General features: G+C 39.2%; 1 protein-coding gene across 5 annotated transcripts in view; it reads right to left on the reverse strand.

The window, feature by feature from the left end:
* The window catches only part of USP54 (ubiquitin specific peptidase 54), a 91,487-nt gene extending 83,469 nt beyond the window's left edge, over nucleotides 1-8,018 (reverse strand). For 3 of the 5 annotated variants that reach the window (XM_063163753.1, XM_063163762.1, XM_063163761.1), the window contains exon 1: nucleotides 7,936-8,016. The gene's annotated coding sequence lies outside the window, so the exon portion shown is untranslated. Of the gene's footprint in view, nucleotides 1-7,935 lie in introns of all 5 variants that reach the window. The other 2 variants (XM_063163757.1, XM_063163759.1) reach the window with 2 other exon arrangements.
* Nucleotides 8,019-14,446: the final 6,428 nt, after the last annotated feature.

Raw genomic sequence — 14,446 nt, forward strand, 5'->3', positions numbered from 1 at the left:
CCACAGAATAACTGAGGCTAGAAAGGATGCCAGAGGAGGTTTATCACCTAACCTCACACCAAAAGCATGACTAAGAGGTCAGATCAGGTGGCTCTGGGCTTTATCCAGTTGGGACTTAAAATCCTCTAGGGATGTAGACTGGATTGCCTCTCATTCAAATGCACAGCTGTCAATGGAATGGGGAAAATATCTTCCTTACCACCAGTCAGAACCTTTCCTATTTTATGTCCATAAATTGATAATGGACATCACATGCTTCCCAAGGAAAGTTCCTATGTCATATTTATGAGTGATTTTCACAAATCAAATGAGAACATTAGTTTGACTGGACAAGTAAAGACATTTTTATGTCCTATTTAAAGTAGAGACATATTGGCAATCGCATATCAGCTCAATAGGCTGGCATTACACAGAAAGAGTGAAAATTCAGTATGCAGAAAACAAGAAAATGCCACTGAGAATTCTCAGAATTCACGTCAAGAACAGTATTTCAATTGTTTTATTGAAGTAATAATCTCAAGTGTTCCTTTGCAGAACAATCCTGAAAAATAAGATTTTCCAAGTACTGTCGCTTTTGTCTAGAAATGTTTATGCAGCTATGCCATCAGAAAAAGCAACTTCAATTTGAAAACATCCCTCTCTATCCCTGAGCCTGAAAAATTCTCTGTTCTAGTGGAGACAACAAGACTCTACCATCATCTGCCTGTGGTTGCTGCTACCTTTCCAGCTGGGCAATTCCAGCAATACCTTCCAGCTATTGCAGCTGCAATATCAGACAAACATGCAGAGGAGAATCCATTACATGCAGACAGGGAACAGAGGAAAACATAATGGGAAAGTGGTAAATATCTTCATTTATGTGGTAATTATACAGCTGACTATCACTGCTACAATTATTAACAACAGTATGTGGACTGATTGAAGAGATACATTACTAAATTATTAAACTCCTTTCTATCTCTACGAAAAATGAAGAGCCCTTAAAGAAAACACATTTGCACAACAGAAGATATTTCTTAAAACATTACTATTTCCATAATAAAACTACAGTCTTAAACCCAGCTAGTTTTTGCTAACAGCAAAGAGATTATCTCCTTCTCCATGCTCTCTCCTGAAGCAATGCATTTTAAGAGAAGTACCTAAAGTGAAGTTTTGAAAAGCTTCCCTGAAAAATCTGTGGAAGTTGTCTGTCTTCAAGAATTTAAACAAATTAGGAATATCATAAAAACACCACTTAAATGAAAACTGCAACATTGCCAAACTCACACCACAGCATTTTTTCCTGATTTGCTTTGAGAAAAATAAAAAAAAATCTCTATTTAAAATCTATCAAGCATCCATAATCAAAGAACCCTAAAGTTTTTGCTGGCAACACCTTTTTGTAACATCCTTCAAAAGTACTTACATAAACTCCCCAGATATCATCTGTTACAAGTACTGCATGGATTGTTGTGGTAACTGTCCAAAACAGACATCACAGAGAGTGCTGCAGTTTACTATCCCACTGTTTATGAAGTTTTGCTGTCTATTCATTAGCACACTTCAGATCAGCATAATGAAAAAGTTTTAATGAACAGGAAGAGTAAAAAAGAAAAATCAACCTTTTTTTTTTCTCTTTTATTTTCCCTCCCCTTCCCCTACACCATGACCTATTTTCTTGAATAACATGCAGATCTACTGAGGACATTAACCTGTTTCCATGTCACAGTAACAGCCCATGTATCAACATGCTGAGATGCATTAGCTGTTGTTTATTGATCCATTTATAAGTTCACTGTAATGGGAATACAAACTGGAGGATTATAAAGTCTTTTGCTATCCTCTGCTTTGTGACACACTTTACTGATTAACTACTTCCCAGAACACATTCATTTCCATGTTTTGTGGAAATACTTACAGAAGATTCCTCCTCTTCAAACAGTCTCCCACATCTGAATCACTCTTATACATTTTTAGTCCATTCATTATTTTCAAAACTCAAAATGTAATAAACCACATATCATTTTTTAAAAACTAAATCATATTAATTACATCCACCAAACAATATCTACTACAAATACTGATTTACATTTACCAAGTATGAGAAATTAACAAGCTGGTAGGATAAAAAAAATAAAGAAAGCTAATTTCCCCTTGATTCCCTGCAGGCTCCTCATACACAAACTGTTCCCACCACACACAGGACATGCAGCACGTATCTCTGCATAAATTTTGGTAAGCCACACTGCTCCATAAGAAAAGCATTGTAGTCAAGACACTAACATGTGACCATTGGTTATGACAGTTCATCCCACCTGCTTCTACCTTTGCACCAGTAGTTACTGCTTATTTGTAAAGTACACATTCAAACCTGCTCTTTTGTGCCAGTTTATGGCACTAAATTGTTTATACCATTTAGCAAGCTTGACTACATTCTAAAAACAGGTATCCACAATAAACCCACACTCACTGCTTCAATTTAAATAGGATGAGAGAACAGCTGAAGTTTAACTGCCTGAATTTTCAGAGCCGTAAAAGACAAAAGGGAAAAGCAATTCCAAAAGCCAGACTTCTACCCTTCAAATTCAAGGACTGCATGCTTGATCAAATGCACACATCAAGTCAAACTAATTAAAAGATCACCAGGGTTCATATTCTGTCACACTTTTACAGACAACCACAATTCAATGAAGTCTGATCTGCATTAAAAAAAACCCAAAACCATAAAACAAAAACAAAACAAAAACACCAAAAGGGAAAAAAAAAAAAAAAAAGCATAGTTTCAGGTTTGGAGAGATATTTGAAAGAGGGAAATAAATTCTATCTATGAGTTTTGAAACACTAATTTCTACAATTCTCAAAAGCCTCCAAGGATTGAGATATTTTGCTTTCAACAATAGAAACCTTGAAGATGAGTTCAGTGCTATCAATGGAGTGGGGGGAAAATTACAAAAGAGATACAGCTCATGTCCTCTCTACTAGAAATTGCTATGCAAAAAGGAAAATACTGCCCCAAGAGGGATGCTCTAGCTGATACTCTCTAGAGGGAGAAAACAAATTGCACCAAGGATACATCACGCAGCATAATCATATATCTTGTTTCACTAGTAACTTGGCAGTAATTTTTTTTTTGTTGCCCACAGAAGCATATGACCAAAACAGGTTTTCTACCAATACCTTTTGAATCAGTTGGCCAATTTTCAACATTTTCAAATAAAACCCCCAGAGATCTCAAAAATAACTTATGTTCCTCTAAACCACATAAAAATTAATGGTCGGGGAGTGGAAAAAGACCTAATTTGCTCTCATAGTGAGGGGACAGTAGGAAATTCACCTCTTTATATTTGATTTGGCAGCAGATCAATCCATACAGAGACAGCAGTGTCTGTTGATATGAAGTTGAATGAGATGAAGGATTGGAGGAGAAGGAATAAGGACATAAAAAGACAATCCAAACATATACAAATGTTAATTTTATTATTTCTGTAGCTCACAGAAACTGTGACTTGTAGACAGTAACTTAATAGCTTTAGAAACTAACAATCACTTGCCCAAGTATTTACATTTGTTGACCTCCTCCTGCTCACTAGGTTGCCTAGGAACATCTTACCTCAGAGTGAATGGGAAAATAGTTTATGAGCCTTCTGGACATTCCAAATACTTTTTAAATCTATTTTATGAAATCCATGCAAATGGTTTTCCATTGTGCTTTTTTACAGCATTAAAGATACTCAATGAAGAAAAAAGTAGAGGAGTAATAAAGATAATATACTCTGAAAAGGCTTTCATAGATAAATACCAATTTGGATACAACATGCAGAAGTGTTGGTGGGATGACTCAGATCCTAATGATATTTTATTTAAGTTCATTTTCTTAGCAGTATCCTGACGTTGTTAATAACTCCCAGTAGGCTACTTAGAGCTGTAGATTCATTTTCCCATTAATGGCAGCAAAAGGTTCTTTGTTAATGGTTTTAGGATAATGCTGGGTTTTGCCATATGGTTGGATTTGTATGAGGGTTTCTCATGAAAAGCCAGAGAGTGTAAGAAATTGTTACTATATTTAACTCCAGTGTCCTCACACGCACAGCCGACAACTGGAATGGACACTGCTCTAATATTTACAAGTGCAAACCATGCTCAATATTTACTGCATGTTCTGCTTAAGAGGACTACAGGGACCTCAAACAAGAGAACACAGGGATAGATCAGAGGATTCGTAATACAATACTGAGCTTTTCACCTCTAGGTCATTGGTTCAAATCCAAACTGGTCGGTAATGAAGGCAAGCTATTACCATCTGACAGCCCTGGCCTTTGCCAATTGATTTGTCAGGCTCAGTCCTGCTCCCATCAAACTCAAAATTCAAAACGTCAATTTGCATTTCTGAAAACAACACCAGCAACATAAGAGAAAAATGAACAAACAGAAATAATCTCTTCCTCCTCAGATATCATCTCCAGACCAGAGCCTCTGGAGAGTGCCAGAGGAACAGTGCAAATTACAGCACTACTATAGCACTAGCAAAATGCATCATTCTGTGGATAAAGGTTATTTCTGACTCTCAGATACCCAATTATAATTTCCTCTGTACAAGTATAAAGCTTTCAGAGGTTTCATTAATAAAGAAAAGACAAGAAAGAAGAGACCAATATGCAGGTCTTAAAGCTGAAACTTCATAGTCTTGCTTAAAGATCTCTTCAGATACCTTGTTCAAAGGTGTGTTTCTTAAGGTTGAAGGTTTTGAGGAAAATGGTCACAGTACTCTATAAAAAGAATATCAAATTTACTTTCCATGTTGTTATGATGTCTTTGTAGTCAAAATATTTAAACACCACTTGCAGCAGCAACAATGTATTCTATTACTTGAAGTTTTAATTCAGAAATGGATTTATTTACAAGTTATCATGAGTAATACTAGAGAAGCCGTATTTTTACAGTATTTCTTCAAAATCATGTTAGACAGAAAAAGTACATAACAGTACATAATTTTCCACATGCTTTCCTAATTTGAACAGAAATGGTGTTAAGCCTCAAATCCACATCCAGCCCTTTCCTTTGCCTTTTACTAGCTTGGGAGCAATCACAAGAAACACTCAGCAGGTACCACAGTCCTCCATTTTACTAAGCAATCACTGCTACAGGACTGAATAGACACACCAACTTTTAATGCAGTCCCTTTAAGATCACCTTTACATCACAAACTTAGGGCACTATGCAACAAAATCTACTGAAAGTTTTACACTCTGTGAACATGAAATGTTACTCCTAATATTTGAGACTACAACAGAACACATACAATTCACAAATCATGGGAAATATCAAAAAAGAGCCTCCTGCAGGTTCCTTGGTTTTTGCTAAGGTGCTGATAAACTGAAGTTTTTCCTTCCTTCTCCAATAACTCCAGCTATAAAGCACTTACTGTAACTGTAGGAAAGGCCCAACAGGTTAACTTGCCAGCTGAATGACTGTACACAGGTTCTGCAAGCTGAGTAACTGAGCTATATATGAGCTATATATATATAATAGGCTGTATATTGCTATATTTTATAGCAATATACAGCCTATTGCTATAAAACCAGAACAGCACAGCCCAGCCATATCCTAGTCTGGCCAAACATCAGACCCACAGTGTCCCACAGACAGTGGCTGGTGACATGCACCCAAACCCACCTTCCCCTGTCCTAGAACAAGAAACCCCATTGACATAACAGAAAAAGAGAAGAAATGAACTGCACACTAAATTTGTATGTCAAGAGACACAATAAGACTGACTACACTGTGTCATTTGTCTCAGAAAGTGTCCAGGCTACACCAGGAGATGGCTCCTCCCAGCAGCCTCACACACAGAGCATAAGCCTAGGCAAGGGGGCTGCCTACAGATGAAGGGAAGAAGGCAAAATCCTAAAGACTGGGGATTGCCTCTTACTTGACCTGCAATTAACAGGACCAATAGAGGGATCCAAGCAAGCCAATCCAAATTCTTTGACAGTCAGTAATAAAATTTCATGCTGTTCCTCTCTGCAATCAAGCACTGCATATCTTTTCTAGGGAATGACCATCAGTGACAGAATATAAAAAGGCTTTGGAATTGTGCCTGTAGCCACTATTGACAGAAAATAAAGAAATTTAAAAGCAAACAAGCAGTATTTCAGAGAACACATTAAAACAAACTGTTTGAATAAATGTCTGTGGAACGTATGTCAGGAAACTGAAGGATGTGTAAGGTATTCAGAAGGCTGCATAAGAAAAAATGAGAATACTTATAAGCTCTACAGGTATCAACAGGTATGTTAATTATAAGACAGTTTTGTTGCTTCTGAAGCTAGGTAAGCAGATTAAAAAAAAACAAACCAAACAATAGCTGTGACTTTTTATTATTCTTTCACCCTCTTATCTCTTCTTTTTTTTTTTTTTTTTTATATCATCTGTTGCAATTTGCACAGTTGGACCAAAAGGGATTCTGGACAGGCACAACTGTTTTTTACAGAGATATGTTCATAGAGTCCTCAAAGTCAATGAGCCTCTCAAGGTAACAAACTTTTTGAAGCTCCACAAACTGGGAAATAAACACACTTTCCCTTCTATGTACTGTCCATGAAAACTCGCCTAAGAAGGCTTAATCCCTAATAACATCTCCAAGACTAGACAGAGAAGGATTTAAATTCCCATTATCCTTTTTAACGAACTTGTGACTACAGTCTCAAAATAGACACTTAACCCAGAACTGAGAGAAGAACTGGCATATTTCTTACCTGCAATGCCTGAAAGAAATAAACTGAAATGTTTTAGAGCTGCTTCCAAAACATCTAAATTCTCTGGGATAAATGTAAATTTATAAATGCAAATTTGTAAATGCACCGGACAAATCTGGCACACCCTTACTCCTCACTGCACCCCAAGAACATAAAGACTTCATAGGTGACATTACCAGGTGAGAAGGAAACAAACAAGCAAAAAATAAAGCTTCTATTTAATCCAGTGTGAATGATATGCAGCATGCTTGATTAGATATAGTTTTGATTAGGTGATGGAATAGAACTTACAGACTATCCTATGTAATTTAACTGTTGCTATTCCCATCACTTCCTAAATGAGAACAGATTTCAACAGGCTGACAAATATTTTTCAGCCCATAATACCTTATTCTAATTATTTTTAAAAGCTGTCATATTCAAGTCATGTGTTACCTCACCAGCTGAGTTCTCAGCACAGCAGTACTTTGCCTCACTCTTGAAGCAAACACAAGACTATCTATGCTGCTGCTGTTTTCCAAATCTGCTACTCAGTGTCAAGTATATTGCAGCACAAAATCTTTCTGTTGGAGATTTTTTTTCAAGTCTGAAAAGTAGCACAAGCTCAGATAATTTTTTTTTCAGTACACACGTCTTTCTTTCAAGCTGCGTGAGAAATACACCGCTATTTTCCCTCCCTTTTCATATGCATCTTTTTTCCATGATTAAAACCTTCAGAATTTGTTTTGAAATCTGAAAAGCTTTTTGAATTTTTTTAACACACGATCAGCCATTACAATACCCACAAGAAGTTCACGTAGCTGAAAGACCAGAAAGCCATTGTGCCTGCAACTTTCTGAAAGCCGAGGGTGTATATTGTTATGGTTTCTATTTATGGCTGTAATCCTCATGAATGTCCACTTATAATCTTTCTACTCAAAGAAAGATTTTAAGAGAAATCCGACTCTGGCAAAGCAAAGAGCTTCTGCTTTCTTTTAAAAGAGGGGGGGAAAGCACATGGTTTTAACTACCTCAGACCAACACAGTCAATTAAATACTGAGGAGGTTCTGCTAACCAACAACAGCTCCCATGCAAGTTTAACTTTTGACGGCAGCGATCACGCCTGGGTTATTAACCAGGATAATACAACATCCCATATTATTTCAAAGACCCCGCTAACAAAATACCTTTTTAGCCTATAGCGTTCTCTTTTTCTCGTACCTGCTACTCCTGCTCACTTCTGCGGGCGTGCAGGGCAGAGGGGCCTTTCACGGCCAGCCCCGCCGGAGGCCGGGCCGGGACTGGGGCCGGGCCGAGTCCCGCACGGACCCCGCTGCGGCCCGGCCGAGGCGGGCGGGGGCTGCGCCACAGCGCAGGGCGGGGGTCGCCACCGGCGAGGCTCCGGGCGCACGGTCGAGCAGCCAGTGAACAGCTGGGTCTGGCCGCGGCTCCTCCTGAGGGGACGGGACGGGACGGGAGGAGGAGAGGAGAGGAGAGGAATCCCCCGCACTCCGGGAGCGGCTTCAGTCCCCACCTGTCCCCGCGCGCGGGTCCCGCCGGGCGCGCTCATCCCCCGCTGCCATAGCTACCGGCAGCCGCGCCGCCCGCGTCTCGCGAGAGCCGCCATCTTCCCGCGAGAGCCGCGGGCTGCGCCGGCGGCGGGCGCCTCCTGTGGCGAGAGCGCTGAGGGAGCGCGGGGCGGCGCGGCGGCGCTGCTGCTGCCGCAGGGGCACGGCTCTGCCGGCCGGGGCACGGCTCTGCCGGCCGGGGCACGGCTCTGCCGGCCGGGAAACACCTCGGGGTTGCCACAGCTGCAAAACCTGGGCAGTGCTCGCTGCCGTGAAACGGCTTTAGGAAACAGACAGTTCGTGTCCAATAAAAGTTTGCTTGCAGTTCATGTGAGCTGAATTGGCTGACAGGCTAGAGGCGAGACGTGGGGTGTTCAACACCGTGCATACTTCAGGTGTGAATTAGACCATCTCACGATGAGGGAAAATTGATTAAGATATTTTAGAAATTTGTAGTGTGTTTTTCTGAATACTAGGCAATATGTAAAATTATTATAAGTCTCGTATTCCCTGAACTGTCAACTGTCAGTGTCAACTGTACATTGCAATCTCTGATTTTTCTGTCACCAGTGCAGACTGATGGTAATATTAACTCTGGTGTAATAGTACTCTTGGTGACACCCAAGAAACACTTTTCAAGCCCACTGAAAGAAATAGGTGTTTCCCTATGAATTCAGGACCATGTATGTAGAGAGAATCTGAGGATAACTGCAGTGACCACCATTTCCATGACCAGTTGGTACCTTAGTGCCACATGGATAAACAACAATAGTAATTACTCAGACAGAAACATGAAGACGTGAGGGTTAATACATTTTCTTTTCTGCTCTTTTATTTCCAGTGTTCCCAGCATCTGAGAGATAGAACTTTTATGACAATTCTTAGAGAAGTGCCACCATCTCTGTAAGTGTACAGAAAGTTCTTTCTATTTAATTGCTGAGCCCATTTTTACATAAGAGAAGTGAGTTGATGCATAGTGTTCTGTATCTAAAAGATGTATGCCAGAATTTCCAGCTTCTGATAATTCAGGTATCCTGGTAGTGGTGTTCCAGATGCACAGAGTGTGCCTGGGGGTCTGGAACTGTTGTTTGTTCTGCCTACAGCAAACAAAGCATAGAGTCTGTGAATATGTGTCTGCAATAGTGTTCATGCTGCTGTTAATATGGCATTTCTAACACCACTAAGAATAAGTTTGTGCATTTGGGAGAATATTTGTTTACTTGTGTCTTCCCATCCCATTTCAGTCTTTTGCTTTGGGAATCTAACCAACCATAGTGGAAAAAAGAGCAGATGAGGCAGGCCTCAAGCCTCTCTTAGGGACCAAAGATAATTAAGAGGAACAGTTAGAGAGAGAGTAGATATAATGAAGCCCTGAATATGTGCTAGCTTCAGGCCCATGAAAGTATGGCTGGTTTTGTAATAGAATATGGAACTAATTGCATGCCTGAGCCAGCACTGTGGGGTTTGACTGAAGCACTCCTCAGTGTAATTGAATTTGTGTAGCATCTGTGAGCAGGGGGTCCTGTGCCACAGGGCCCATGGCAAGTCCTTAGGCAGGCCAGCAGAAAGTTGCTCGTTTGTTTGTCCCTCCTTCCAGGGACCACTTCGTTTTCCCTGCAGTGAATGACGTAGGATGGGATTGTTGCTCCAAGCAGGAACTTCTCCCAGTAAGAACACAAAGTCCACAGAGTCCTTGTTTACCCTTTTGTGCAGAGGGATGTTTTGGAGCAGGAGTGCAGCATTGCTTAGTGGCCAGCTTTTTCACTGCTCTTTGTGTCCTCCTTGCATGCTTTTCTTCTCCCTAGCTGCAAATGCAGGAACCTGGAGTAAAACAATGATGTCTGAGCCTGGGAAGAGTTGAGACCTTTGTCAGCATTCTGTAGTACAATTACACTGTCTCTGTCTGAATTTCTAGAAAATATTTGTTCCCAGTAAGCCCTGTTACAAGAACCAAGAAAAACAACTATTTTGATTTGGCACCTGAAGAACTTATAACCATAAATTAATCTCATCTTGTGCATTTATTTGTTCACTGGATTTTTGAAAGGCAAATGTTTGTTTTCATTCTGGCTTGAGCTATACCTAACTTCTTCTGCTCCAATTTTTTTAAAGGGTAGTCTGCAAATTTATTTGTGTCAGTTCTCTCTGACAGTATTTCAGATGATGTTTTGTTTAAATGAAAAACAAACTTTTAGAATTACAACTCTTTGTACAAAACATTTTGTGTTTCTTTTATTGTTCATCAAAAGATCAAAATAAACATACAAAAAAGAACCCTGCAGGTTTTCTTAAAATAGTTGGACAATATGCATTAAAAGTTTTGATGTAAATAATGTTTCTAAAAAGTATAATTGAAAATCAAAGTAATAGTTTATATTTGAGAATTTGTTTATTAAGCTGACTGAAGTTTAGGTTGCATTTTAAAAGCACTGCTTCAGGGTTGTTTATGTAGTTCTGTTCCCTTTACTGCATGTCTTAATTAACACAAAATATATCTGAGCAAGTACTTGTACTCCTTAAAGCTTCATGTAGGTTGTACTGCAAGCAGAAGATGATCATCAGAGACAACACCTACTGTGTGCTAAATACTTAGAGAGCAAGAACATAAAGGCACTGCTAATTAATTACATTAGCTGAAATGACTTTTACTAGTAGATATATGATTATAATTATTTTAATTAAGAATGTTTCAAATTCCACATATCTCAATTCACAAAACTTTTGGAGTTCCCCCAAATCTGTGTAATCTTGCTTCTGTGTCTGCCTGCAAGTTCTTGGTTATCTGTGGCCCTGGTCAGGCACATCTGCAAGACAGAACAGGCAACTTGTCTAAATTAGTTTATAACCTGCAATTTGGCCATAGATGAGATTGCATATAAATGTCTCAATGTGCTCTGAGCCAGCAGGATGGCTTGAACACTTGTGATACTGGATCAAGAGAGACTCTTCCGTGTGCAGCAGTGGCCCCTGTAAATTCCCAGAGCGGTGTTAGCAGCATTGCTGTGCCAGGGGGCAGTCCCCTGCAAGGAGGACGTTTTCCAGATGATCACATCTGTAGCAGCCTTCTGTGGAAGAGAACATGTACTTGCACACAAGCTAGTTAGGGGGAAAAGAACCTCAGTGCAGTGAATGTTCAAGCCTTCTACCACAAAACTGTACTTCCCATGGAGGGAAGTGCTCTGCTCCATAACAGAAATACCATAGGCTCTCTGGTGCCTGCCATGTTGTAGTAAGAAAAATGAATACATTTTATATATTCACTGTGTGATAAAAAAAAAAGTCAAAAAGGCAAAGCACATATTCTTTTAACAGCCTGAAACTCTCCCAGATTTTATTTCAGAGAGAGTAAGTCTGATGCCAAAGCCATCTTTTCTAAGTGATCTGTCAATGATCTGTCAAACTGCTCCCTTTGATTAGGGAATACATTGCAATCAAATGGAAACTTTTCTGCACAACACAGAGAATTATGCTAACTGTGCTACTGCTGTCAAATATTTATGCAATCAGCTATAACTTCAGGCAAAGTTTTGAAACATCTGAGACCATATTTCTGGATAATATGATTGAGATTTTTAAATGCTTTTTTAAAATGCGGCCACTATTTTTAATGCATTTTTAGCATAGCTTGGATTCTTTATCATAGAATTTGTCTTCATGAGAGAAACATTTCAAAACTTGGAAATTGTAAAATAATATTATTAGAAATGACAGTGTAAATAACTAAAAATATGAGAGCATTTTGTTTTGAGTGAAAGATCTGAATGTCACAAAATTCTATGCAATCCATTTTTCAAGGGTGAGCCCCTCCCTATTAAATGCATTTTCAGCTGTTGTTCCATGGAATATAAGCTTAATATCCAGTACATCCTATATAAGGGAACTGTAGCCTTTTCAATATGAACTCAATAATTTGGTCTTTTTTATCTCTAACTATGATGATGCTGCTTAAAAGCAGTTGACTGACTTTTTGTTTTGTAGCTTCTATGTGGGAGAAAATCCACTGTAATTAAATCTAATAAAATCCTCTAATTCCCAATATAAACAATTCTCTGACATAGACAATTCCCCTGAGTCTACATCAGAGCCCAAGGAAAACAAAGAACAGGAGCTGTTTCTTACTTCCTTTTAAATATTTGATCATTATGGACAAACTTCTGCCCTGATTAACAGTAGCTGAAAGCCTTACTCAAAGGAATTATTTTTGAGACAGAATCTGAATTACTGGTTTTCCTCTCACTTGTAATGTTACTTAGCATGATGACTAAGCTAGCATGTAATTTAGGCTGTGTAAACAACAAGACAATAGTTGTCTGAATTGTTCTACAACATGCAGTGTTGTATTTCTCATTTTGTACTAGAAACAAAAGCACATAAATCCTGCTTGACAGGATTTGAGATTGCAAGTGCACTGCAAAAGAAGAGCTATGTGCCTTATTAAGCAAATGTACCAAAACTGAGGAAACAGCTTAGAAGTATGAATCATAGGAATATTATTAATACTTTTCAATGATGCAATACTAATTCCAAGGACATTTCAATGTCTGTCTCCATTTAGGGTTTGTGTTAATGGGGTGTGTTGACAAAACCTCTTGTCCTACAGTGTACTGTGAACCAGACACAGCTTTGGGTACATGCCCAGCCCTTTAGGTACCTGCAGGATCATGCTGCTTTCCTCGTACCTGGGAGCTCTGAGACTACACCACCAGAGAGCACTGTGCTATTTCTGCATGTCTTCCTTACCTGTCTCTGTGTGTTTAAGGACCTGTTTTATTCAGTCTTTTTTCCTGTGATACAGTAGAACTCAAGTCGTTGTTGTGATTTTACTGAAATTCCCAAACATTTTGCTGTTGTTGTCCTGCGTGCACCCTGTGTGCAGCCCTTCCTTGACCTGACTAACCTCATCTGGGACCTTCACCCCACTTATGGCCCAGAAATCTCTTTTAAGCTCAGACCCACTCCTGGGGTCCTTTGTGTGAGTGATGTTGTTCAGGTGCTGGCCTGCACTCTGAGTCCTGGGTGGACCTGAGACCCGTGCTGTGATTGTCTGGGGCAGCCCCTTCTCAGAGCAGCCAGTCCTGTCTGCACCTTGACATTCCTGAACTGGCCCATGACCTGGAATACCTGCTGCTGAAAATAGATTGTGACATATGGCTACCAAACTATCTTGTTTCTGCTATTCCTGAGGTATTTACACGAAAGCATAATGTATTCCACTTAAAAAAAAAAAACAAACAACAACAACAAAAAAACCCCCACGTAATTCTAAATTGCAGTAGGATAAAATCTGTGTAAGAAAAGGGGAGACAATATTTTGCTTAATGTCACCTTTTTTTCTCTGAAATTTCCTCTGACTATCTGAATTTCTAGCTTTGTCATTGCGGACTGGATTCTTGTATTAAAGTACTTTTGAACTGAAAAAGAAATCCATCCTCCTTAATTACAATGCAATTGAAAAGCTAGATTGATTTGAAATATTGGAAAACAGCAACCTTATCTCCAAACAGAGCTCAAACAGAGCTTTTTCATTTTTGTTGAAATGTTCTCCAGACCAAAGTAGCACCTTAATATTTTTAAGTTTAGTTACAGAACTGAGTTATGGATACCTCTTAATAATATAATAGGATATATAATAAATGTTCTTTAGCCATGCTAAAGACCATTTAGCAATGCTTATTATTAGCATAATTTTAAAGACATCTCACAGTAGCCCTGTCAGTAGCTTTATAGACGCTTGTAATAAAGACAACCACATAACTATCCCAAGAGAATAAAAATCAAATACATGGTTGCAGGAATTCCTAGACAAGGAGGAAAAGCTCCTAAATTAAAAGTACTTCAGTGGAAGCTGTCCCCATGAATAAACTATTCAGCCCTGCTTACAGGAGGAAATGTTGAGGCACAAGAATAGAATTCCAAACCAGTCTCCAAGCAGGAATTCTTTAGTGGTTTTCCACAGTGCCTGCCTTTCTTCCTATTTGTGTGGCATTGCTGAAACTGCTGCAAGAAATGGAATAGACTTTCATGGTGTATATTTGAATACGTAATGCACTGTGATAGGTGTCAAATTAGCTCTGTTGTTATTAAAGCATTTGTTTTCTTGCTCTGTCACTATGGGCAAGCCATCTTACTTGGGTGTGCCTCTGTTGCTTCCCAACCTATTAACT

Source organism: Melospiza melodia, chromosome 9 (genome assembly GCF_035770615.1).
Source record: "Melospiza melodia melodia isolate bMelMel2 chromosome 9, bMelMel2.pri, whole genome shotgun sequence".
Classification (NCBI taxonomy): domain Eukaryota; kingdom Metazoa; phylum Chordata; class Aves; order Passeriformes; family Passerellidae; genus Melospiza; species Melospiza melodia.